At 34.3% G+C, this 27,269-nt stretch overlaps 2 long non-coding RNA genes across 5 annotated transcripts in view; one reads left to right on the forward strand and one right to left on the reverse strand.

Moving 5' to 3' along the window:
• LOC149786513 (uncharacterized) overlaps positions 1 to 24,189 on the reverse strand; it is a 33,449-nt gene extending 9,260 nt beyond the window's left edge. Inside the window, exons 1-5 of one of the 4 annotated variants that reach the window (XR_016424945.1) lie at positions 24,081 to 24,189; positions 21,147 to 21,326; positions 18,779 to 19,314; positions 16,655 to 16,766; positions 15,502 to 15,579 (exon numbers count right to left, since the gene is read on the reverse strand). This is a non-coding gene — a long non-coding RNA (uncharacterized LOC149786513). Of the gene's footprint in view, positions 1 to 11,584; positions 11,906 to 15,495; positions 15,580 to 16,654; positions 16,767 to 18,778; positions 19,315 to 21,146; positions 21,327 to 24,080 lie in introns of those variants that run through there. The other 3 variants (XR_016424944.1, XR_016424946.1, XR_016424947.1) reach the window with 3 other exon arrangements.
• Positions 14,674 to 18,004, forward strand: LOC149786514 (uncharacterized). The gene is made up of 2 exons (XR_016424948.1): positions 14,674 to 14,912; positions 17,578 to 18,004. It is a non-coding gene; the product is annotated as an uncharacterized LOC149786514 (long non-coding RNA).
• Positions 24,190 to 27,269: the final 3,080 nt, after the last annotated feature.

Genomic DNA, 27,269 nt, shown 5'->3' on the forward strand with positions numbered 1-27,269 from the left:
TATTTATATTTTGATACTTTTCTTCACTTAAAAATTATACGTTATTTATTTTCATTCCTAAAGTGTATTAATTTGCTCATTACTGAATATGTTTCTACTTAAATTATTAACAAACTCTACAGCTTAATTTTAATATCTGGTTTCATGATCTTCCCAAGGAAAAAATTCTCCAACGCCAAACCTGTGCTTCTCAATAGTCTCAATCAGGAGTTACTTCCCTTGTTTCAAAAGAGACTGACATAGAGCGAGCATGTATTTTTAAAGTATCAGCCTTCCACCAACCCATCCCAATGTTACAATTTCAAAATTTGAGAAGTACTTCTAAATGCGCAAAAATTTTACTAATATGTACAGATCTTGCTCGTAATAAAACTGTTTGGACAAATTTCTTTCTTACTCACATGTTGCCACAATATAGCAACAGTATGCATGTAAATGTTTTGTCGTTTCTGCATAAACATGTCAATAAATTGCAGTAGGTATCAAGTTACGTTGACGTATACGACGTCGTCTTGATGACATATTGAAAAGACATATTTCGTCATGACGATGACAGCTTAATACTTCCATGTCATTCTATGTTTAATAAAACGGGACTAAATGCAGCAAGCTACAAAACTGGTCAAACTAGAATTGAGCGATGTGACAACATCACTAGCCAATAGTCGTCGATCCACTTTGCCTTATAACGATCCTATGAATATATATCGCTATCTGACTGAATGCATCTGATAATAATGACCGAAGTAGACTGCTTGTTATATTTGCCTAGGTAAATAATGTAAATAGTTATCGGTGCCTCAGAAAATAACAACACCTGCCGAATGTCAGTTTCTCCAAATTATAACACTGACACACACAAGTTTTTTATTTCGTCAATCCATGTAGTCATAATGAAAGTCGCTTTATTTACTACCAAACATATGTAAAGAGATCCTTCATTGGTCATTTGATCTTACTTGTTATGGTAACTTTCATTCACGAGAGATCATTTATTGCAAATACTGTTTAGGTCAACAATATGTACAAGGGTCGATATGGAGCGACATGGATCGACAGCATTTTGCTATAAAGATGATGTTAACAATTAATCATTCATAGATTAAAGCAATGTTTTGGTGGCCGTCCAGTAATATTTGATCGATAGTCAAGAGTTTGAATTCAGTTTATAATTGACGCTCATATTCAGTGACGTATATTTAAAAGATATACCCACCATTATGTGGAAAAAAGTCGTAAGACAACACATTTGTTCCTGGCGGTATGCCGTATTTTAAACTAAATTTAAAAAGATCAATGCATAATGCGATAGAGATGAAATGCGGTATGCATAGTATATAAGTACATAGTGAAATAATTTCAGTTTGCAATTACACATCAGTTAAATCCATAACAATGATATAAAAATTTTAGTAATTAACATCCAAATTAATATGTCTAAGAGGACTTTATTAGACAGGGTACATCATAATTGTGTCAACAGAGCTTGAAATAAGTTGAATTATTCAAATCCTTATTTATTCAAATGCTTAATGACTAAAATATTTCGCTGAAAACCTCTTGCGCAAAACAAAAGCAGAACTCATTTTTCTGTATTCTTATATATACTATACCAACCGCTCAAGAGGGAGTGTGGTGACAAATACAGTAAATATATGTCACGCATCCAACTAAAGACCCCAACTGAACCATCTCAACTACTTCTAATAGTATTAAGAACATTTAGTGACGGAAGCCGCATTAACTCAGTTCGTAGAAACTCCATTGGTCGTTAGCTGTACACCAGCCGAAGCTATCCGATAGATATATAGATAGATAGATCGATAGATAGATAGATAACTTGATAGATAGATAGATAGATAGATAGAAAGATAGATTTTCCTGTCTGAAAAAAAATCGTTAACCTTTAGCTCCAATAAATGTGAAAAATCTTGTAGCAATTCGCAAATCAGGAAACATCCAAACTTCACTAAACACAGATTTGTTTAATATTTCTTGTAGATAGATAGAAAGATAGATTTTCCTGTCTGAAAAAAAAATCGTTAACCTTTAGCTCCAATAAATGTGAAAAATCTTGTAGCAATTCGCAAATCAGGAAACATCCAAACTTCACTAAACACAGATTTGTTTAATATTTCTTGTAGGAATGCAGCCCAAGTAATACTTTTATTTCATTCACTTTCAATAAATAACTTTCTGTATGTAGTACTCAATATATGTTTTCAGAATTTTAAACTCTGAACCAATAAATAAAACAACTAACCCTAACTGTTTAAGTGGAATTCTCCCAAAGACACCGTATATACAGCGACGACAGAAACACTCGTATATATTTTATACGTTTCAAAAGCGTTTGTCACATTTGTTGTAGTCTCATAGAAGTGGATGAAAACAAAATACAAACCACAAATGTCTACATGGACTAAAAGGCTTTATGATGTTAACATACAACTGTGCCAAACTAATCAGAGAACTTTGTGAGACGTTTGAGAGCCGACCAGTTTGGTGGCGGCCGTTGAGAGTGGTACTGTGACGGCCTCGCCGAATTTGAAGCGAATATCGGATTTAAAAATCCAACTAAATAGCTATATAGTCCTTTCCTGTTTAATCTCTCTCTCTCTCTCTCTCTCTCTCTCTCTCTCTCTCTCTCTCTGTTGCTATTGGAGACTTTGAGATTTTCAATATGGTCGCACAATTGGTTTTCTGTTTATGATACTCACTTTCTGTTTAAAGATATAATTAAACTGAAATGGTTGTACCATGCAATATTTTGCAGCTATGGAGCGGCACGTGTTGAAACCAGTTATATATATGAAGAAGGTGAAGAAAGAAACAAATTATATTAAAGTTTATATTCTCTGATAGTTTACCCCCGAAAGTGATATGTCGTGAAATGAAGCATACTTATGCAAAGTGTGTTGAGACTTAATTTTGCAAAATTTAACGCGGATTCGGAAACTTAACAAAAAAGTACAAAAAATGAACGTAATAAAATGAAATCTTTCATGAACACCTCGGATAAGCTGATTGGGATGAAAGGAATCAGTCCAACAGATACTTATAAAATTTAGATCCAGAAAGAAACATAGACGGAAAGAAAGAGGCATGCTTTTGCCATTATATTTGTAATACAGCGTATGTTCGTCAGATTTCTTGGAAAATATTTAAATTGAAACAAAAAAGCATGTAAATGAAACAAAGAGTCATTCTAAAGTTTTATATTAATCCATGACATTTTAATTTGAGGTCGGGGCACCGAGTGGCCGAGTGGTCTAAAGCGCTCTCCGTTACGGATCACTGGCATCTCATCTCTGTCTGCATAGGTTCGAGTCTCGGATTCGGCTAATACGGGTATGTGAGAAAGCTCGCCAGTAGCTTCTCGTGGGTCGGTGGTTCTTTCCGGGGTTTTACCGGGTTCTTCCTCCACCATTAATACTGGCCGTCGTGCATAGCCTATCTTGTGCTGAAAAATGGCGTTAAACCCTACAACAACACCAACAACAATAATTTGAGGTCCCAAAAAATAATCATAATCATCTTTGGTGTTTATCAAAATATCTAAATCACTCCAAAAGATTTATGAAGATTAATTCCAATCGATAAGACGATAATTTAAAATGATAACGATTCTATGCACTTTACCCAAGTAGTAAGTATTTGTCTGAAATGTATTAATTACTAGTGGAAGAGGGCAATTAATGTTGCAATAATTTGAGTCAGATCCCTTTATTTTGAGTTTTAAAAAGGATCCGCTGATAAGTCGGGTCCAACTGCATACACAAAACATGGACCCTGCTCTGCCATCGCATAATTAAGGTCTATGTTGTTTGTTATACTTATTGTTCATAACTGCATAGCTCCGGATGATACGGCGCATTATGCAACGGCAGATCTATGTCTATGCTTATAAGCGGGTATAGACGGGATGTTTGAACTAAAATTTCGATATAAGAGTGAGAGTGGGGGAATTTTGTTTCCCTCCTTGTGCTGAATAAAGAAAAAAGAACAATGATCTGATCTTATAATCTGTCTATCCATTATCTCTGCTGTCCAAAACAAATCCCACAAAAACACGCAAAACCAGAGAAAACAAAATAGTCTAGTCCGAGTTTCCTCTGACCCTTGTCACTCTATTTTGATATTTCGATATTTATGCTGGGGTGTAGGGTCAGAGTCCATTCCCTATCGAAAAGTTGGAATTCGTCGGCATGGCTAGCCGCTTACTAGCCGGCCCAGCAAACTTGAACGACCTTTCATCGAGATACACCTGCATGACATCGATAGGAATATGATTTATTTTCTCAGAAATTGTGATCATAGCATTCGTTCTGTCTTTAATCCGCTGAAACACGAAACGAAAGTACGTCGTTGCTAAAATTTGACCTGGATCTGGTCATTTGCATTCCTATTCACGTGACTACACAACTCTCGCAACCTACATGACAATGACATTAGAGGTCATACAGTCACGTGATATCAACAATAAACAATTTCTAGTGTTGCTGTAGGAAAACAAATCGAACATATAAATGAAAGTCACGTAATTTTTTTATAGAAAAATGAAGAAAGAAAAAACTTCTCAAAATATTTATTGTGAAAACAACGATCGAAAATCTGTAAATGTTGCAGTAATTTGAAGAAAACCAGATTCACTACTCAGAGAACACATGTCAATGTGGTTGCCGACCCGGGGACTATGCGAAACGTTTCGAGTTGTACTGTGCCTTACTGTGCTGTTTATACTAACAACTTTTCAACAGAAAGACGAGATCGATACCATAGGATATGAGAAGGGATAGTTGTGTACGTTACTAATAACGTAACATACAAGAGAAGAAAAGGTTTCGAAATACGAGGCAGATGCTGCTTTATCTTATAACCATCAGGTAATTATGTAATACCGATGCTAACACAAAATGCTGAAAATAAATTTATCTCTGAGCTATCACAACATTAACTTTCTTCAATACATACACATATTATGACTTGTCTGTCTGGAACCACTGTTTTCATACTATCCTAAATAAGCACGCTCCCAAACAAATCAAAATAATTACACGATAAAAACAACCAGAATGGTATACTAATGAAATAGATAAGGAGCAACGTAAATGAAACTACTATCATAAATTATAAAGATTTTACAAATTATCGTTTATTGGGGAACAAAGTCGAATCTCTCATTGTAAAACATAAGTGCTCCTTCTTCAAAGAAGTCATCACTTCAAACTCTGATAACATATTCATCTGGATTCCCTTGCTACAGCTAACTTCAACGAAACCTGCACCTCTAACTCCATGTGAAGTTATAGTTAATGGTACCAACTACACTGATGAGCACGATATTGCAAACTAATTCAACCTCTTTATTACTACTATATTCCAAACACTTGACAGGTCCAATTTACACAGCCGAACATAAACAAACTGCCTTCGTGAATGAAAGGGTACCTGACCATGTTAGTTTCAGTATACCCCTAATAAAATTAACTGATACCATTGATATTATCAACAATATAGACGCTACCAAAACAGCGGGTCTAAATCGAATTCACCCCCAAAATCCGCAAATGTCGGCTTTACCAATCTCTGAGACATTGAAAGAAGTAATTAACTGTAGTATCACTTCCTGACTTCCTGTAAATTTCCGGAGTCATTGAAATTAGCAAAGGTATTCGCAGTTCATAAGGAAGATGAAAAGAATGACCCATGCAACTATCGACCCATATCAGTTATATCTGTACTTTCATAAAATGTTGAAAAACATGTCAGCAAACATATTTTCGGATACCGTAACAAGTACCAACTCCTCCAAAAATCCACAATCAGTTTTCAATAGAGGCTCATGTCAGATTTCAATGACAAAACTTACACAACAGTGGCTAAAAGCGATTGAATCAGGCAATCTTTCTGGCGCAATATTTAATGATATTTTTTATATTATTATTTTTTTTTTAAAAAAAACCATTAGTTTTGGTTCACATTATAAAAAAATTCAGCTTACAAATTTTCTTCACTCTCAATTGCTTGTTTCACCTTGTATCTCACTAACAGACCATGTGTTCTTTGTAATGTATAGATAGATAGATAGATAGATAGATAGATAGATAGATAGATAGATAGATAGATAGATAGATAGATAGATAGATATACACACTCTCGAATCAAGTCATATTTTAACTGGTATTCTTCAAGGATCTATTTTACGGCCTATTCTTTTTCTACGGTTTATCATTGACTTAGCCTTTTAACCAGTGCATTCAAGAACAAATCTTTTCGCTGACTACATTGCATTCATCTGCTAAATCTCTTGACTCCATTGAAAAAACACTTCAAATCGATCTGAATAATATATCAGTTTTGGTGTCAGCAAAACAGAATCCATATTAATATTTCTAAAACGAAATGTAGTACAATCGGAAGAAAGCAGCGCCTATCGACTAGCATAGACTTCCTTATAACTCAAAATTGCTTAAACGTGTCTAGTCTCATATATATATATATATATATATATATATATATATATATATATATATATATATATATATATATATATATATATATATATATATATATAAAATCTTCTTGGTATGCACATTAATCATCATCTCAGCTGGAATACACAAATCGATCACGTATGTACATTGGTAGTATAAAAATAACTCTCTTAAAATTACTGTTGAAATTTCTACATCCCTTTGGAGTCCAGGAAATGAAACTGACCAAGCGGAGCTAGCGTAACTTTTCAAACATAAACATCTGAAGTAAAGCCAAGCTGCATACTATATGCCACAAATTACACTCATTAATCGTGCACCAAAATAAAGGGACTTTAAACTAGTTCTTTTTACAATACCTAAGATACACATGGTTATCTTTTAAATAGTCAGGATAACAAGTCAGAAAAGCTGAGAAATTCTTTTTCTTGAAAACATTTAGCGCCATGCAAAATAAGAAACTGTAGAGCGCCACCTTATCGGTCTTCGAAAACTGACAATAAATGTCACATTTTCTCCAATATGTCATGAATTAAACCAGTTCTGTTGAGATGTTATCAAATTTTATTCATATTGTATTACAGCTGGTGTACGTTTTACATTAAAAGGCGAAAACAGGACAGGTTAGCTTGATTGGAAATACCGAGGGGAAGCAATCGTGTCTTCCCTTGTGTTATATTGTTACAGGTCTGGACCTCTAGACCTCTATCCATTGACCGATTTCTTAATTTCATTTTTAATGAGCCTTTGAGTTTATTTTTAGATATATTGTGTTACCATAAGTGTTTTCAAATGGGGTCGGGTTACAAGGTCTCACGACTTAGACTTCCCCTAGAATCAATATGAAATTATATGGATAGCGGCAGGAAATCAATATGATTTTATACCATTACGAGAACAAATACATGGTTCATTCAGGATAGCTGAGAGAGAGAGAGAGAGAGAGAGAGAGAGAGAGGTTAATACATTGATGAATTAATGATCTCGGCAGAAGCTGACAATAGTACATACACCAACATGAAATCGGTCGCTAAAAAATAAGACAATCATGTCTTTTTGGGGTAAAAAAAATTAAAATTAGCTGTAATTAATAGAGTAGATAAATCAAATTCTTAATAATCCTTAATTAAGCAAAGCGTTTTGTGTTTTTAGTATATGATTGGAACAAGCACAAAAAGCTATTATTAACGTCCGCTGTATAGTCAGATGATCTGGGTAACAATTTATTAGTATTCGCATGTACATGGAGATTATTCAGATTCTGAACCAATTTCCTGTGCTGTTGAATATAGTATTTGCAAACAAATATGTAATGGTTTACACTTGCTATATCATCACCAAACGCACATAATGGACTGTCTCTCAGATGATTGGAATATATATCATTATTTAAATCACAACAATTATTTCTAATTCTAGTATGCAGAATGGATAATTTCCTGTTTCCAACGAAAAGAAATGGGTAGGCACTTGTGTCCCCTTAGTCTCTATTTTACTTCGGAAGATCAAGTAGTTGCTTTTACTTTTTAATGAATCTGAAAGTGGGTTCAAGATATGTAAGAGTTTCTGCTTATTTCGAGTCTAGCATTAATGTGATTATACTTATTCCTATCTCTCACCAACCAGTGGTGGTTATGGGTCAGCAAGATAAGAAGGAGATTCCCGTATACAATTTTATGAAAGTAACATAGTTTATAGAACTTTCGTTTATCTAACAGGGTCGACCTTACCAATTTCTTCATAAATCTATTGACACAACACACTTCTAGTAAGTTCATTTACAATTCCCCATAGTTCCAATTGTAGTTTTTCTAATTCGAGATAGTTTTCTGCCGAACAATCATCCCATACAACATCAGCGTATTCTAATAATGGGCTGATGTATGTTATATATATCCTTTCTAACGTCTTTCGACTAAATTTATATTTAAGTGCTATAGTGCAGTTATCATTTTTTGAGGACGACATAAATATAATATCAATATGCTTGGTCCAGTTTCCTAGACTACTGAAAGTTTCGCTAAGATGTTTGTGAAACTCAACAAAAGAGGTTATTTCGTTTTTGAATTTTAGCTGAGGGAAAAACGGTTCTGGATTACGTGAGAATAGCATTGCTTCTTTATTTTTGGTTATATTAAAATCAACTAACCACTGCCTTGACCAAACGTCAACCGTTTGTAAATCAGTGTTCAGTACATATTCTGTTTTGTAAGTATCAGTGAGCTATCATCACCAAAGAGTCTCGTAGCACTCAAGAGGTCATCGCCTATATCGTTAATATACACAATAAATAATAATGGACCTAAAACAGAGCCATGTGGTACGCCAGCCGCAACATACTGGCTATTGGATTCGGCACTATATACAGCAACTGTTTGGAGTCTATTTGACAGGTAGTCAGAGAACCAGTCAACAAGAGAGCTCTCAGTGCCCTTGCACTTTAATTTATGTATTAAACCTTTACGCCGAACTCAGCCAAATGCCTTTGATACATCGAGAAAGAACACACATGTGTCATTCTTGTTATCAAGCGCAGTATTTATGATATGGTATACATCTATAAACTCAATTAATGTAGAGTTGTTGTTGGGGGGGGGGCCGGATTGATATTTTAAAATAGATCACTAGAGTATAGGTGGTTACAAAGATGCAGCGATAACAACGTAACTAGAGGGCGCTTCAGTCGGGCCGAGTGCCACCATCTTACTATTTGTACAGAGAGGGCACCCCTCTTTATGGGATCCCATTCTTTTAATTTTGATCGGATAATTTCACGAATAGCGGGAAAATTGTACGTGATAACCTGCGCAAAGGAAACCGTTTGGCTTTTATTTTAAACTATACGTTATTGGTAAGAATTTGATACGGCTCAAAGAATATTTTCATGAAAAATCCACAAAACGTGTGCATCATGGAGGGTTTCATAAGGGAGAGGTTTTATTTATGTATCTAAATATAGAATGTGCCAAGAATATTATGGTACTTATCTTCGTTTCGTGGGAATAGGTTTGTATTATAACATACCCTCTGTCTCATCTTTAACCGGAAATGTGAGTTCTCTCCCTTGAGCACCTGGTAGAGGTATCAACCATAGATTCTGGCCTTTTATCAATAAAGGACAACGACATCTGAGACAACACGAAATCACCTTATCAGTATAATAAATATACATATATTTACAGTACATTCAGGTGATTTATTGTAAGGTACTTTACCGACAAAAAGTCAGACTCCTTCGGTAGCAACTATATATTCAATGAATATAAATATCGTTGCTACCGCTACCTGTAACCAGCAGTTTGTTTTTATTATTACTGCTACAAAATAATATAAAACCTGTTTGATACCTTTAGATATGAAATTAATATAGTAGTAAAAAAGATTAATACAAATTTATACTTGTATCTTCACAGATGAGATGTGATTGTTTTCTGTTTGAAGAATAAGACTCCCCACCATGTAATAATTTAAAAGAAACTTTTGAAGTTTTTAATGTTACTCACAGTTCAGGCTGTTGTTGCATCCATACCCCCTGCATACAAATCTTTATTTATCTGTGATTTTATTGTAATTTTACACTGTTTAAAAAATAAGTTAATATTATTATGACAAAAAATGCCAGCACAAACCAACTATGCCATAAAGCAACTGCAAAATAAATAAATAAATATTTAAAAATAAGTATATACAGTACTGTATTTAACTTTTCACAAGAAATATTAGAGAAAAATAAATATTTTATGTAAACTTTCGGTCATAAAAAAAATATTTTTAGATGAATTAGTCTAAACAAATTCTAATACAGGTAGGCATTTAAAAGGAATAAATACCTAGATTGCCTTGTTACATTGTCCTTATAGATTTCTTTTAAAAAGTGAGGAGGCAGATATTACTAATCTCTTTTTTTCACTTTCACATGAATAAAACATGAATAAAAACAAACTTTATACATAAAGAGGCGTTTGGATTGGACATACACTAATAATTGTAAATTCTGAGTAATTAAAGCTGCAAATTCTGGATTGGCCAAGGCACATTTCCCCAAAATTCATTTTATATACCACCTACATCTGTAAAGTATGCCTCAAGAACAGTCTGGTTATATTCTCTTGTTACTGCTTCATTAATTAACCCCATAAATTATTTCCATTACTGGATTTGTTTTCAATATATACACTGTACATAAATGCTCACTTTTTGGAGAATTCTTTTTTTTTTGCAAACAATAAAATAAGTTGTTTGCACTTGCTATGAGCAAAACCATGAAAAGGAGTATACTTTATTTGCTAATTTGTTATTTATGATGGTTTGACCTTCTTAAAAATACCAAATTTATTAACCTGAGATGAAATTTTAAATTTGGCTTGTTATCCCTAAAAGATGCTTAAAAATGTTTCTTTCCATTACTTTCCCAACACAATTTAATAATGAACTAGGCCTGTAATTTGAAGGATCAGTGTCGTGCATCCATTTTTATACACTGGCATTACTTTCGCTGTTTTCCGTTAAGATGGGAACACTTTTGAAATAAGGGACATATTGAATGGTTTAACTATGAATGCGGTGGTTCCTTTGAGTAAATGGTGACTTATTTTGTCCACGCCACATGCTATGACATGAATGAAACGCGTTCTTCTGTTGAGATGTTCTGAAAATTTATCCATTTTGTATTACAGCTGGCGCAAGTTTTACATTAGGAGACGAAACTACAGAGTTTAAATCCCGAAACTGGATAATGCATTCAAGGCACGCGGAGATTTCCATACAAGAAACTAGCAGACTGATCGTTGGACCTTTTATCTATTTAGAGCTATCGACAAAATGTATGCTGCATTACTCGAATTTTAATTTTCTATAATAATAAAATAATGCTGACGCAGATCTGACTGGGCAACCTTGCCCAACCTGCACATCAACGATGCACATCGATAAGAATCCATTCCAACATTCTTGATAACTAAGGTACAATAGCGCAGTAAGGAAAAAGTCAGAGATTATTGCACATGAAAATTAGCCCGACACTCCCGAAACTTGATTATGCATTCACGATATGCGGGGATTTCTAGTATATTTATAGAGCGACTTACCTGTTATCTATTCCGGGATATCGACACAATTTTTGATGTATTCAAGGAATCTTTACCAAAAGCGACCGACGGAAATCCGACTCAGCAACACTCCTCCTATAGACACATTAACAATAAAACGGAATTCCAAACTTTCTGGAATAGATTACTAAGCAATAATAGCTATGGTTAGGTAAAAGTAAGTGATAATCGTGATAAAAGTTAGCAGCTGCGACTTGCTGGGTTATTCCCTAGGAAAAATAGACTATTTTTAGGAACACATTAAAATATCTAAATATAGACATAACGGTAAATCCCCTACTGCAGTGCTTAAGGATACACTTGCACTGTTCTCCCTGTAACTATAAAGTAAGTTAGATTTAGCTGTAATTCAAACATGAACTATAAAGATGAATATACGAGTAATTGCGCCCAGTATATTCATTGATTCGTCAGTCATTGAATATATAGCTGAATGTGTCTTTTTTTATGTTGCTAATAAAAGTTTAGTATTCCATCAAATATTGAGGTCTAATGAAGCGTTGTAATTTTGTTCAAACGTTGTCTATCCATTAATTTTGTAGTTTGTTGCATTATAAATTGTGCGATTCCATCTGACTACTGTAATTACTACTAATATCACCCAAACTCGATAATTACAGAAATACTACTAAATACCTTGTGTATGTTAATAACAGGTAAGGGTCCCGGATGAACGAGTAGTCTAAAGCTCTCTCCTTTACCAATCACTGCCATCCCACACATCTGTCTGCGTGTGTTCGAGTCTCTGGCTTGGCTAATATGTGTATGAAAACTGCCCACAGCTGCCCTTGGATCGGGGACCGCTCCGGTGGTCTAGTGGTTAGAGCGTCCGCCTTGGATGCGGGAGGTCGTGGGTTCGATCCCGGACCGAGTCATACCAAAGACTTAAAAAAGTGGCACTAACAGCTGCCTCGCTTGGCGCTAAGCATTAAGAGGTTAGTGTTAGGACTGGTCGGCCTGGTGTCAGGATAATGTGACTGGGTGGGACATCATGCTACATGTCTGCGGCATGATGCCCCAGTGCTAGACATCACTATAAACTGCCACATTGCAGACATCGTAGCGATATGACTGAAAAATTGTTAAAGCTACGTCCCTTGGGTCAGCGGCTCATAACAGGGCCTTTCTTGTGTTCACCAGTTATATTAGCTGTAATGTATAGTCTATCTTGTGCTGAGAAATAGCATTAAACCCACACAACAACACCAACAAAAGTCCAAAACAACGCCATGTCGAGAAGATTGTTGTACTCACTAACTTCTATTTTTGCACAATTATTTTAAGATTTTTCTGCTTCATCTTGAAGGATTAAATATTTAAATATATTTTGAAAGGGATTCTCTTCGCAATTGTCACTTTAATTTTTTTTTAAACGTTCATTTAATACCTATGGTTGTGCTAACGTATGGTTATACCTAGTACATACATTTACATACAGATAGGTATACCCTCATAATGTTATTTATGCGTGTAAAATGACAAAGTACTTTAACTTTGCTATACAGGAAGGCAGCTGGGCGAAAATGCAAACGCAAGCATTTGCTAGTTTTGCCAATGTAGTGTAAGCCGCGAAGAGACAATTGAGAAGATCTCTGAGAAGAGATCCGGAGAGAGAGAGAGAGAGAGAGAGAGAGAGAGAGAGATCACAAAAACAGATTATATATACATGACATAAATAAAAGTAAAAGGAACGTTACATGCAAACACGCTAGTTTTGGTCTAATGGCAGCCACAAATATGAAACGTCAAAATTACATTTTTTAGCTTTTATTGAAAATAATGTATTCTTTGTTCAGCACAGCAGTGGCTCTCATACATATGCACATACAAACATTACAAGGATTTATTAATAGAACACGGCCTGTTACTAAATAAAGTATGGAGGCATTATGGTACGCACCTGTGACTAGCCTGCTGGGAAACCCACAGGAAGTCTGCATTTGAGGTTCAAATGATAAAGCATAATACGGTTAAACAAGTAACTATTGGCGACCTTCACAGATTTCTTTCAATATATTTATGAAGTAAATGCACCCCCACCCCCCACCAGTGCCTGAAATGACTTGAACGTAATAAAGGTGTTAAGAACGGATGGACAAGTGTGACGCTATATAATTCTGCCATTGCATTGTCGTGGTTGTAGCATACTAAAACACACATCTATCATTTCAACGTGAACTCCGGTTAAATTCACTCTTATCCGTCACTAGACATATGCATTAATCAGTGTGCCGGTAGTAGTAGTAGTAGTATTTGTACTAGTAGTAGTAGTTGTTGTATTAGCAGTAGTAGTCATTGCATTAGTAGCATTCGTAGCAGTAGTAGCAGTATTAGTCGTAGCAGTAGGACTATTAGTCGTAGCAATAGTAGTAGTAATAATAGTAGTAGTAGCAGTAGTAGTAGCAGCAGAATTAGTAGCAGCAGTAATAGTAGTAATCGTCGCAGTAGTAGTAGCTGTAGCAGCAGTAGTAGTAATAGCAGTAGTCTTAGCAGTAGTAGTAATTGTAGTTGCAGCAGTAGGTGTAGCAGATATAGTTGTGATAGTAGTAGTAGCAGTAGTGGTACAAGTCGTAGTAGTAGTAGAAACATCAGTAGTAGTATTACTAGTAGTAGTAGCAGTAGTAGTAGTAGCACCAGTAGTAGTATTAGCAGTAGTAGTTAAGAATACTATGCTAGTAATCACTGAAAATATTCCTGCAAATATGAGTAGTTATTAACGAAATCCAAAAATAAAATAAAAATAACTAAAAATTACTCAGAACATTTGCAGAATACAAGCACAAAACTAAACATGAAAACGGTGTTGAATAATATACATTTTTCTTTTTCTGTTGTAAACTAATGGCTCCCTATAGGCACTAACCACTAATCTGATGTGTATGTTACGGACATATCCATGAAAGGAGCCAAGACGTCGTTATAAACACACCTTGTACGATGTATATGTTACGGACATGCCCTTGAAAGGAGCCAAGATGTCGTTATAAACACACCTTGTACAATGAATTACTTGTTGATGAGAAAGACTAACTGATTGTAATATTTCACTTACAACATCTCTTACAGATTTGGGTAAACTTGTTTATACAATCCGAATGAAAGCAATAAATATAATGTCCATTGAATCGAAGAGACATTCACCCGAATAAAATCGTTTAAGCTGTATAGAACTAGATACTACAAATGACTCGTTATGAGCCATTAGGACTGTTCTGGAACGAGCTATCATCCAATATCAGATAGATGGATGGCAGAAAGAAGGATGAATGGGTGGACAGGCTGTAGAGCTGTTAACTGAACGGTGTGGGTGAGTGCATTGGGACTAAAACTACATTATTTCAGTGACATGGAAGTCAAGCAAATTTCATAATGGGTGTCTAACTTCCACTAAATTTATCACCTGCATACCAAAAGGATTGCAGTACCACGGTACAGAGGTATACTATAGAAAAGGTGTGACTTTCAAAGAGGTCGAATACAAGACAGACGTACAATTATTCCGTTGTCGAAGCAATCAAAAACAAATTGTTATTTAAAGCAAAATATGATGATATTAGACTAATATAACAGTTGTATATTGCAGAAACTGTTATGACACGGTCAAACAACGAGAAAAGGTGAGATCCTTGTATTTATGCATACACCAATTAAGCTAACATGGGTTCTTAAATGCTGATTCATGTAGGGTCTACATGTGCTGTCGAATATGTAACAGTAGATAGATTAAGCTGACTTGTAGACATAAATTGTCACATTCAGAATGACCAATATCTGCCGTGAATTTGCAACATTTATACAAGGAAGTACAGTAATTTTGTTACTCGTTTTTGGCACAATTAAAGCAACACTGAAGAAAGATAAAAGACGTATAGGATTAGAAGTTATGCCTACCTGACCTTGACTGATGAATTGCATCACGGGTCTCGCAAAAGTGTGCAGGACACGTTTGATTGTAATCATTTTTCCTCCTGGTTCTTAAATAAATAAAACAATAAACATGAATGAAAAATCGCATTTGCAGCAAGATGTAAATCATTTCAACGCGATCTGTGATGTATTCTTGAGCAAGATTTTTTTTCTTCATTAGAAGTGGTCTTAAAGCCTAGTTCTTCGTAACACACCAATACAATTACATATATCAATGCAGATTTCTCACTTGTAGTTTGTGTCAGAAATGCGATTTAACTAGAGGGCAACTGTGGTTGTTCTAACATAAATATAAGCAAACTGCAAAAACGTCACTGTTTCTTGACTTAAATTTATTTTTAGATGTATTAAAATACTTAAGTGGCCTTCTCGTCAGATACAATGACAATGAACGTTGATGTCATGCTGAATATAATAACATTATTGGACTGAAAGCAATATATCATTTTGTACACGTACTTTAAATGACCTTTAACACATACATGCACATGCATATTTTGTCCGATTGCTTTTGATTCTGTTTTCACTCTACTAAATCAGCAGAAGAGCTAATTATAGGCGCCTTGTACATATCGTGAGTCAGTCAAACATTAATTTCCAAGCAGACAGTAGCGATTGTGAGCCGTTGTAAAAGAAAAACTGTTAGTCTCATATGTCAGCGATGTGATATTACAATTGTGTCATGCATTGCTTCTTCGCAGTAAATTGCCTTTCTCTGTAAATGTCAGATATAAGAGACTAAAAATGTAAATTTGTCACATAACAGTTTCTAATTTGTTTCTGATTCCAACACACACAAACACACACGTTATAACTGGGACAAATTCAAAGTATTTAAAAATTTCTCTCTCTCCAAACGAAAATACTATGATGTCATACTTTCTTTCGATAATGACGGGAATTAGTTTGTCTTGACTATAAGCTCAGATATCCACACACGAGAGGTCAAAGTGAATCCGAAATTGCTCAACTGCGTGACATCCCTCTAATACCCAAATGCACGTGCTAATTGGCCAAGAAATTTGGATCAATAGGAATCAGTACGAATTTCATCAAATGCCATTGATTGCATGTGTTTTTAAATCAGTTATTTCTAAATTTTTCTTTTATTTGTATTTTCACCCATATTTGAAGCCATATCAGTATCTTCCAGTGCATCAGTGGCTCTTTCCGGAGTCTTCCCCTATTCTTCCTCCGCCAAGTATACTGGCCGCCATGTATAGTCCATCCTGTGCTGAAAAATGACGTTAAACACACAAAACCATGCCAAACTATATTCGAAGGCATAGCAGCAAAGGGTTTTGTGCCAGAAAGAAATTGATTAAATGTTTCTTCTCTAGTTTTAAAAACAGCGACCACATTTGTTGACAGATTAACATCATTTGTGTAAAATAGAACTTCCCTTATGCCATGGCGTTTTCTGTCAAATCTGACAGAATTTCGTTGAGTGTTAAGAAATAATTTAATCATTTTACTATTTTTAGTAAAGTTATCCATATTTGATTACAGATCCGCACCATTTGTAAAATGTTGTAAATTCTGTATTCCAGAATACACACCATCAAATTCGGTCAAGTTCTTGTTAGGCTGTTTTGTGAAGAATCTGATTTAAATATTTTAAATATTTTAAAAGCAGTGTATTTTGCTAAAACGTTTGAATGCCGTTTATGTCAGTATGATTTCCTTCAAATTTCGACGATTTGTGTTTTGCTTGTTCTTAGAAAAAATTATTTAAACTTCACTCCGTCTTTGTTAAAGACAGCCATCTTTGAGGATGGATCATTTATATAAATTATAAACCCCTTGACACCAAGACGATTTCTGCTAATTTTGGTCTAATGCCGTTGACCCGTTTAAGAGAAATCATTGTAAGTTCTTTTCTTCTGTTTTTGGTAAAAGATGGTCATATTATGATGTTGGATGGATATCGTTTTGGCTAATGTGAAAGCCCTTCACATCATTATACATTCAGTTAAATTTTGTATATCATTATTAAGCCGTTGCTGCAAAGAAACTGTTTAAACGTTTTTATTTTTTATTTTCAGTATTTGAGGGCGGTTTGGCATCATTTGTACAAATCCTCAAAACCAATATGCAAGAATGCTTTCTGCCAAGATTGGTCAACGGGTGTTGACCGGTTTCTGAGAAGAAATCGTTTAATGGTTGCCCTATTTTTAGTAACGACTGTCGTTTGACAGGTGGATCAGCATCATTTGTACCAGCCTGGAAGCCCTCTGTGCCCTGATGATCATTGCCAAATTTGGTTGAAATCCGTCCAATGATTTTTGATAATTGATCTTAAGCAGCAGATGATGCCCTCCTGATGAAATGCCATACCATAATCTCAATAGGTCTTACGACCACGTCAGTAAGGTATCATCGCTTTCTAAATGACTGTAATTCATTCTGAAGCAAACTCTACGCAACACTTATTCGTTTTGTTTCAATAAAGCCAATGTTCTTGTTACTTTTTGTATTGTTGTTGTAGTGGTTTTTTTGTTTGTTTTTTTTTTTTTTTTTTGGCTGTTGTGGTTTTACATCACTCTTGCAAAAAACTCCACCCCACCTCCCGCTACTACATAGGCACATTGTGTACGAAATTTGATGAATTTTCACCCAGCAGTCTAGAAGTCATAGTTATAGTTAAAGACAGACCGACAGACGGACAGTATCGGAATATGACCCCGCAAAAGACTGGGAATAATCATACAAAAGCCTGAGAGCAATGAAAGTGATTAAATTAGTTTATATTAATTTCCTTAAAAAATGAAGGGAGTCGCGGTAACGTAGTTGGTAGAGTGTCAGATTCGTAATTCACTGGTGGCTGGTTCGATGCCGTCCAGGCAACCTAGGTTGGCTGACTTAGTGTTTCTTTGGCAAAGACACCTTTCTCTCATTTACTCTGCATGATACAGGCCAAAATGTGTTGAAGACTCGTTGAAACCAAGAATAACTCCTTACACTTGTATATGTCCACTCCATGGAATTTTCTTGATACGAAACAGATTCACTTTGATGAAAAATACATAAATGCATTTCCTCTCGAATTAATTATTGATATTTTTAGAAGCTATATAATGAACACAAAACTCGTTGATAAAATATTAGAAAATCATGTAAACAGAGTTTACTTTGATAAATACGACAGAGTTGAGTCCCTTGTCTACAAATCTCATTGGAAAAGTTCAATCCGAAGTTAATAGTAATTTTCATCAGCAATTCTTATCAGTGTGATAAGTTTATTACCTTCTTTTAATTTAGTGAAACCCTCGTGACCCATCCATTCACGAGTAGAAGCGATAACAAGATTTTCTAAGATGGCTGCTTGTGGTAACCATGCTGGATCTCTGAGCAGACTCATTACCATTTAGGTCCAACTAGACCTTGGGGTAAATGTGTTCGTAAAATTTCATGTTAATCCTCAAAGTAGTTTAAGAGTAGTAGCGATAACAAACGTGTTCTAGTGGAGGAAAAGGACGCACGATGAAGAACAAGGAGGTATCTCATTAATTTTTCTGGCATGTGACCAATAGATTTATAAATTTAGATCCTCTCATGTTCGTCTGATAATATGCTAAATTTCAAATGCACGTATATACTGTCAGTATCTTTTCTACTTTGAGCTTTTGTATTTGTTACCAAAACGTTGAGTGAATATGGGACTTGTCCTAGAATACGGGATCTGGCCTCAAATGTGGGACTTGCCTAGGAATATGGAATCTTGTCTGGAATGCGGGACTTGTCGTGGAATGCAGACCTTGCACGAAGATACAGGTCCTGGCCTGAAATTCATAAACTTTTAAAAATTAAAGAATAGAATTTCGAACTGAAATAAAACATCCAAAGAAAAGATGTTCAAAAAATCTCCACAAAGAGTTTGTACGAGCAAAATACCCAGTGATAAACTTTCATGAAGTTATCTAAAACAGTTCGGATGGTATTTCAGTTCACAAAACTGTCTGATGGCCTACAAAGCAATAAAGTGCCACTCATAAAAGTTGAACAGGAGTGATACATTGCAGTATTTAACTACATTTGTATTTATAAAAGAAAGAAAAATTAACCAGACAAGTTATGATTATCAGAAATTCGAGTCCAATTTTCTAAAATTTTAATGATCAAGAAGGTGAAGATTTTTATAACAAATATGGGAAGAAAAGTACCACAAACAATGGTGACGATCAAGATAAAATCTTCAACGATGATCATGAAGGCAAAGATAATAATGTTGACGACTGATGACGACACGACCAGGAGGAAAATAATTAATAACAGTGAATACCAAGGACGACGAAAATTATTATTAATATTATTCAGGGCCCTATTAACCATTAAGCAAATTAAGCACGTGCTTAGGGCACCAGGGCCAAAGGGGGCACCACAAAGTTGAGAAAAGAGTGAAAAGAAAAAAAACGAATGAAGATTTGTAAAAAAAAATTGATAAAACTAGTGCAAATTGATCATAATGTTCTGATCATGGTGCACCCTGGGGTTATCTTCCCAGGTGTACGTGGAAAGGAGGGGGGCACCAAGATTTGTCAGTGCTTAGGGCACCAGTGAGCCTTAATACGCCCCTGATATTATTATCATCATTATTATTATTATTATTATTATTATTATTATTATTATTATTATTATTATATTGATTATAATGACATTTGACCATCGATAAATTTGACATAGATAATAATTACACTCAAATTTGCAAGCGAATCTGAAAAGGAAAGCACGAGCGACCGAAGACCGTGATGGGATCGTTTTCTAGACAGGCTAGAAGGTGTATAGCTAATTTAAAGCTCTAGATGGTAATAATAATAATAATAATAATAATAATAATAATGATAATAATAATAATAATAATATAACTGAAGGAAGCATTAAAGCATAAAAGGCATCTTACACCTGTGTGTAACAATACTAAATGAAGCTTGACCAATGGTTAACCATATGTTAACACACTGCCTGAAGTGTATGTCATTGGTCCATTTGTAAAATGAAATTCCTGGATACTATTCTGTTCTCGCCATTAAAACACCATATGAAATATTAACGTATATATATCCCAAAAAGTTTCATGTCGAAAACCAAACTTTATATATATATATATATATATATATATATATATATATATATATATATATATATATATATATATATATATATATATATATATGTATGTATGTATTTATTTATGTATGTGTATGTGTGTCTGTGTCTCTGTGTGTGTGTGTGTGTGTGTGTGTGTGTGTGTGTGTGTGTGTGTATTCATTTGAATTATCCGTTGCTGAAATATTCAATGGTTTGTGCCGAAATATTTTTATTAGCAACGTGCTGCCTTACCTTACAGCAGTTCCAGCAACTTAATACCAGGATAAAAAGGAATTAATATTAATATCATAGAGGCATCTATTTCCAAATGTGTGTGTATATATATATATATATATATATATATATATATATATATATATATATATATATATATATATATATATATATATATATATATATATATATATATATATATATATATATATATATATATATATATATATATATATATATATATATATATATATATATATATATATATATATGGATGGATGGATGGACTTACCTGCACTCTTTAATAAAAACATACAAGAAAATACATAAATAAAATAGCAGTTGCAACCAAATATCCAGATAATGGCGTGTATATTCGCATATTGGTCTCTGAGTGGCCAATGTCGTAAACTGTTTTTATGCAGCTGTGTCGGTAATGTCTTCCATCATGAAATTCTGGTTGTCATGTTCCCTGAAATAACAAATTTTGACACCCTGCTTTCAATACAATTTTGTTTTTATGTCCTGCCATCTGGAATTGCCTCAACTCCGGAAAATACATGAACAAGGGAGTTATATCCCTTTGATTAGCTTGCGTGCATTATATGATTCTGGAGTATAACGGAAAGCCCAAAGGAACTCCATTTTCTTGTACGATACTGGTTTTCCTTCGATATTTCCACTACAAGACCTTTCAACATATTTCCTTTATGTGAAAAGCTTTTCACTCAAATTCCGTTGTCAATGTATTTTAATGCATCTCAAGAGATGTGGCAGTAAAATAGATACCAGTCTTTCGATTACTTTGTACAAAAATTAAAGATCCTTTATAATTTTGCAAACGAATTTCTGCGATTTTTTGTTATTTTCGCTAATTTAACACTGTCAGTTCAATATAAAGAAAAATAATGACATTCATATTTTCTCTAGTAACATTTTCCTAGCACAGAGGCAAAAGGAAATAAATTTCTCTTTTAAGTGAACTGTGATTTAATTTGGCAAAACTAGTTCGATAAAGTAATTCAGAAGTAATCAACATCAGATACATGAACAGACATGACAAAATAATGAAGTCCAACATTCACAAATACCGCTAATATACAAATAAACCTTACTTAACTTATTTTACAAAAGTGTCACAATTTGTTTATGTGAACGTTCAATTGGACTTAACCATCAGACCTCTCAACGACCAATACAGGGAGGTAAGAAAGCTGATGCATACATGTTGAACACAGAACGTGACCTATAGGTGCAATGGATAATGTCATTTATCGTTTATTGGACAAGTCACAAACAAAATTTGAACAAAAATAGACACAGTAAACAATGGGTGCATGACAGGACTGAATATTTTATATAGTACATAGGTACCGACTGCTCAAAAGATAATAATAAATATATTTGTCTAAATGGGTCAAGAGCAACCAAACTCTTCACTGTTAAAACGCCCTATCGTTAATGTTTTTTGTTATTGTTTTTCTATCCACACGAAATCCTTAGAGACCATACAAATACAATTTGGATAGATGCAGGCACTGGTTTAAAAAGAGAAAATAAACAATGTTTAAAATGTTAACATAAATTTTCATATAACTGTTTAATGCTGATGAATCGCTGAACCATGTTACACAATACTGATTAGAATAATTCAATTGCAGAGAAAAAGACATGTTGACAGCTTAATTATATTTCAATATGATGCGCTAATGACTAAAGCGGAACGAACCATTACGCCGGAGTATAATAGTTTTACAAGATTTGTGTCCATACGAATAAACAGACACGACAAGAGAAAATACTCATGTAGTTGCTGTGTATAAAAGATTCGTGTCCACGGAGAACAACAGGCATGTCCTTTAAATGTTCAATAAAGGCAGGTTTCAAAATGGGTCAATACCATCATACGAAAACATCTAATCAGGGTCTTGACAAGTTTGCGCTGGGCGAACGGCGCCTTCCATTCTGCAACAACTTGCATAAGCTCCGCGAAATTGCTCTCCCCTTTACCTCCACCCCACCCTTACCCCCAAGGTCGCCCGCCCCTACGACGGCCCTGCATCTAAAATACCCTTTATATTGCAAAACTTTATAGCAGCATTTTAAAATATTAAAATAGATGTTGTGCTTTGTAAGTAAGTATCCCTCTCGAAAGCAGTGTACGTGACATCAGATTTTCTCGTTCAGTGGGGTAGAATGTCACACGTATATATCTTAGCATATCACCCGTAGCTGTGTAATCAATTAAGTTTACTAAGCAGATCAAAAAAGGTCCTGAAATTCAAACCTCCGCATAATGTTGCCATTTCTTTTGTAAAAGACAACTGATATTACATCTTACATTTCATGGCTCTCCTTTTTCAGATGAAAACAAGACATAACATGTATGAGGTCGTCCGTCACCAGTGTTGTCATCACGGTTGAAGTCAACTCAACGTTAAAGGTTTTTGGCAAACTAATTTGTTTTTATTTTGCTATATAAAAATATAAAAAAACTCATAAAAAGCGAGACTTATCCATCAACGCAACCCTATTTATTTTAACAAACAATATTCACATAAGGTTTAATTTGAGGCCTAGTTAAGTTATTTGTTTATCTAACTTACAAGGTCAATTTTTTAAGCAAACATCCCACACTTATAACAAAAAGTCACTATTTATCTGTTCAGAGTGACAACTGTGAATAACTCGAAGCAAACATAGTCCCTTACACGGCAATAGTCAAAACGAAATGACAATATAAAATTACATAGAGCTTCCACGTGAGGCATTGATCAGAACTAATAACAACAATAATAATTGTGATAATGATGCTTATTGATGACGAGAGAAATGAAGATGAGGCGAATAATAGCGATGTCTTAGGGATACGAAGCCGATGATTGTTATTATCATTAACACTACGTTGGTAATGATTACTATCACGTGGATTGCTCACTAAAATCGCCTTAGAAAATAAATAAACTAAATAATCATTTTAATTAGTTTACATTATTGACATTGTTATGATTGGAAATATATGTCACACAGAAAATTAGAGGTGAAATGATTGTGATTAATGTTTGCTTATCGAAGCTATTTTTACAGGTAAGCAAAGCTCTCCTGATAGGCATAATGACTCGATCACCAAATTAGTGGAACTAACAAATGGGTTATGTAAATAAATTAATATATTACAGTATTGACGTAAATATAACACTTTAAGAACAATAGATATTAAACTTACGGAAGTAGATTTATGTTCCATACTAGAAGTACACCTTCACTGATCTCCATAGCATTTGAAAGGAATAAGAGAAACTGGCAATTGCTTCCAGCTGTGCGGGACATGCAGAGATTTGTTTCCACCTAGTGCGGGAAACGGCACAATACTTTCCTACTGCGCAGTGGTATCATGTGATAATGAGACACTTGTAATCCGAATCAATGTAAGCTATTCAAAAGAAATTAAGACCAGTTTAGAGTAGTCGACAAACACAGGTTGATATGTGTGTTAGATGTGGGAATGTTTATGCAGACTTGATACTTCATTGTTGTGTTAGTTTTCCTTATATGTCAAACTTTAGAAATTCTTTCTGGGATTTCCTAGCTGATAAATTTCCCCTGAGCCTGCACATCACGTTGTTTAATGCAGAAAATGAGCTGCAGCTACAACATCTTTTAGATAAAAAGTTGCCACTAGGAGTAATCGACAAAGAAAACTCCAAGCTATTCGTCCTGTATGCAGCATACTTTGTCATGCAGTGTGCAGCTATCTTCTGTAAATAAGGTACTGAAACTTGCAACTTATGCAGTTGACGAACACTTTGTTGACTGATATTGTGTAAAGATTTTGGATTCTAATATATATATATATATATATATATATATATATATATATATATATATATATATATATATATATATATATATATATATATATATATTAATTATATTTTTATAAATATTTATTGATTGTATTCAGATGATTTGTTCTTATATCATGTAATCTTCCATGGAAGGAAATAAAGATGATGATGATAAAGATGATGACGAGATCATGATATAAAATATATAATTTGGGAAAATCCATGAGTAAATAATGTGAGTATTGTTTCACGTGTTGAGGACCATTTGACTTTAGCAGCGCACCTAGAAATTCAGACCATTGCCCCCTGCAAACTTTGATACCTTCACACACACACACACACACACACACACACACACACACACACACTTCTCTGGTGAAGTGGATAATATTCTTATGCTTTATTTAAATATAGGTATCCAAAAATATGGACATTTTTGACATCGCTTGTGTATTTTATTTTTTGTGATATTGTTATGCCTCGCCGGTGATTGCGGCGTTAAATTTGTGCATAAAAACCTGCCCCTGACCCCTTAATAATTGCTGCAAATATGGAAAAACCCACTAACATACAAGGGAGGTAATATCATGCTTGATAGAAAATATATAAAGTTATATCCCTTAAATTACATAGCGTGCATTATGAGGACGGGGTTTTGTGGAGAAAACCTCAAATAGGAACTCCGAATCCTTGTTTCTTTCTGACATAAACCTTCCCTCCGTATTTCCAGCACATGAAACCTGGAAATTCTCTCTTTCTCATGGACATTTTCCTAGTATCACGTAAAATGTCAGTTTTAAATATGTGATTTAATTTGACTATACTATCGTGATACAGATACTTTGAAATAATCATCTAATGCTTGCATGCATCAGACACAATTACAGATATGACAACATAATGAAGTGGGTGAAGGAAGATGGTTTCAGGAATATTGTAATTAAATGCAATATTTACAATCCCGACTTTCAGTTTGATTTACGGCTTTGCATGCTTCTGAAACGAAAATATTTTGATATAACTTAATATAAATCTTGAAATTCAATGTTTTGTTTAGAGAGGTCACTTTGAGCACAGTATTGGCTATAAGTGCCTTCCCCGAGGACACTTCGATGAAGCAGACCCTGGCTGTCCAAGGAAGGTATCGAACGTGCGACGTTCTACCAAAGGAACTATTGAGGCTTCCGATTTCAATCTGAGAAACCGGAAATAGTTTAATATCATATAAGCAACTTTAAAGTACCTTTACAATAAACGTTTTGGAATTCCATCCATTTAATTAGGCTAGCCAGTTTCATGTCCAGTGTTTGTTTTCTCCAACATTAGACAAACATAATAACACTGACTAGAACAAATCAATGAATTATATACGAAAGTCATATACTACCTGTTCAGGTGTCTTACAATTTGCTTTTAATCGTAACACACAATTTTAAAACATTTTATTTTTATTCCTTAAAATATACAGATATGCCTCGGAAACCTTGGTTTTTCGTTTCTATTCTTCCTTTTCGTTTTCTTTCTTGTTAGTTCGTTTGTTTGTTGATTGGTTAGTGTTTTGTTTGGTTGGACAATTTAATTGATCTAGTCCTATCAATTGTTTAAATGGTTGATGTATTGTAATTGTTACTGGAGTTGTGGGGTTTTATTCAAGTGACAACTTTACTGTGAATCAAAACACTAATATCCCTTAAACCATGTTTGTTCTTAACACATTTAGTCATATGTAATGAAACTATATTAGGCTGACTGTGAACAAGTACTATTTTAGGTTGAATGTACACCAAGTACAAACACATTTGATGATGCATTCTTGGAGAATCGGATGGCGGCTTAAATGGTTATGAGTAGGTTGATACCGGAAAAGTCCGAAAAATTCCAACGCGTAAAACAATTATTTAAACAGACGAGAAGACTACTTTGCATAAACAAGTATATGGGAACAATCTCATCATCATTTGCAAGTTTCTAAATTAATTCATAATCACACAATTGAATTCAATTCCCCAAGATATGTAAGTAGGAAATAAACGGGGATACCATTGCACCAGAAAACAAAAATCCAAAATATTTAGTGCACTAGCGTAACAAAAAACAACCACTTATATATAGGAATTCGACAGCACTAAACTACAGTGTCCACAGATTCTAACTCATTATTATATGCACTAGCACACATCTGTGTCCATTTGAAACCTTAATAAAATAATGTGATCTAAAAACAAAAACAAAAACACATTCTGTTCATTTAAGGTACAATTAGTAGATCATTTGCTTCACGTTTAGCCAGACTGCTAATAAGGCTTATATAATTTATTTGACGCAAATGTCAATACGTGTTGCATTATCTGTGTCAGTAGTAAGATTTGCATGAATTATATATGACATTGGTCTATATTTGAAGATCATTATTAGCAAATTAGATGATATGAGAGCTCAGTTAGATTTAACCATCAGACTTATCGCGACCTTAAAAGGGAGGTGAGATATTTTGACCACAGTCGAAGCTTATAAATTTATTACACATAGGCGAAATGGATAATGTCATTGATTGTTTATTGGACAAT

This window comes from Sinohyriopsis cumingii, chromosome 12 (assembly GCF_028554795.1).
Source record: "Sinohyriopsis cumingii isolate HCF-2022 chromosome 12, ASM2855479v2, whole genome shotgun sequence".
Lineage (NCBI taxonomy): Eukaryota > Metazoa > Mollusca > Bivalvia > Unionida > Unionidae > Sinohyriopsis > Sinohyriopsis cumingii.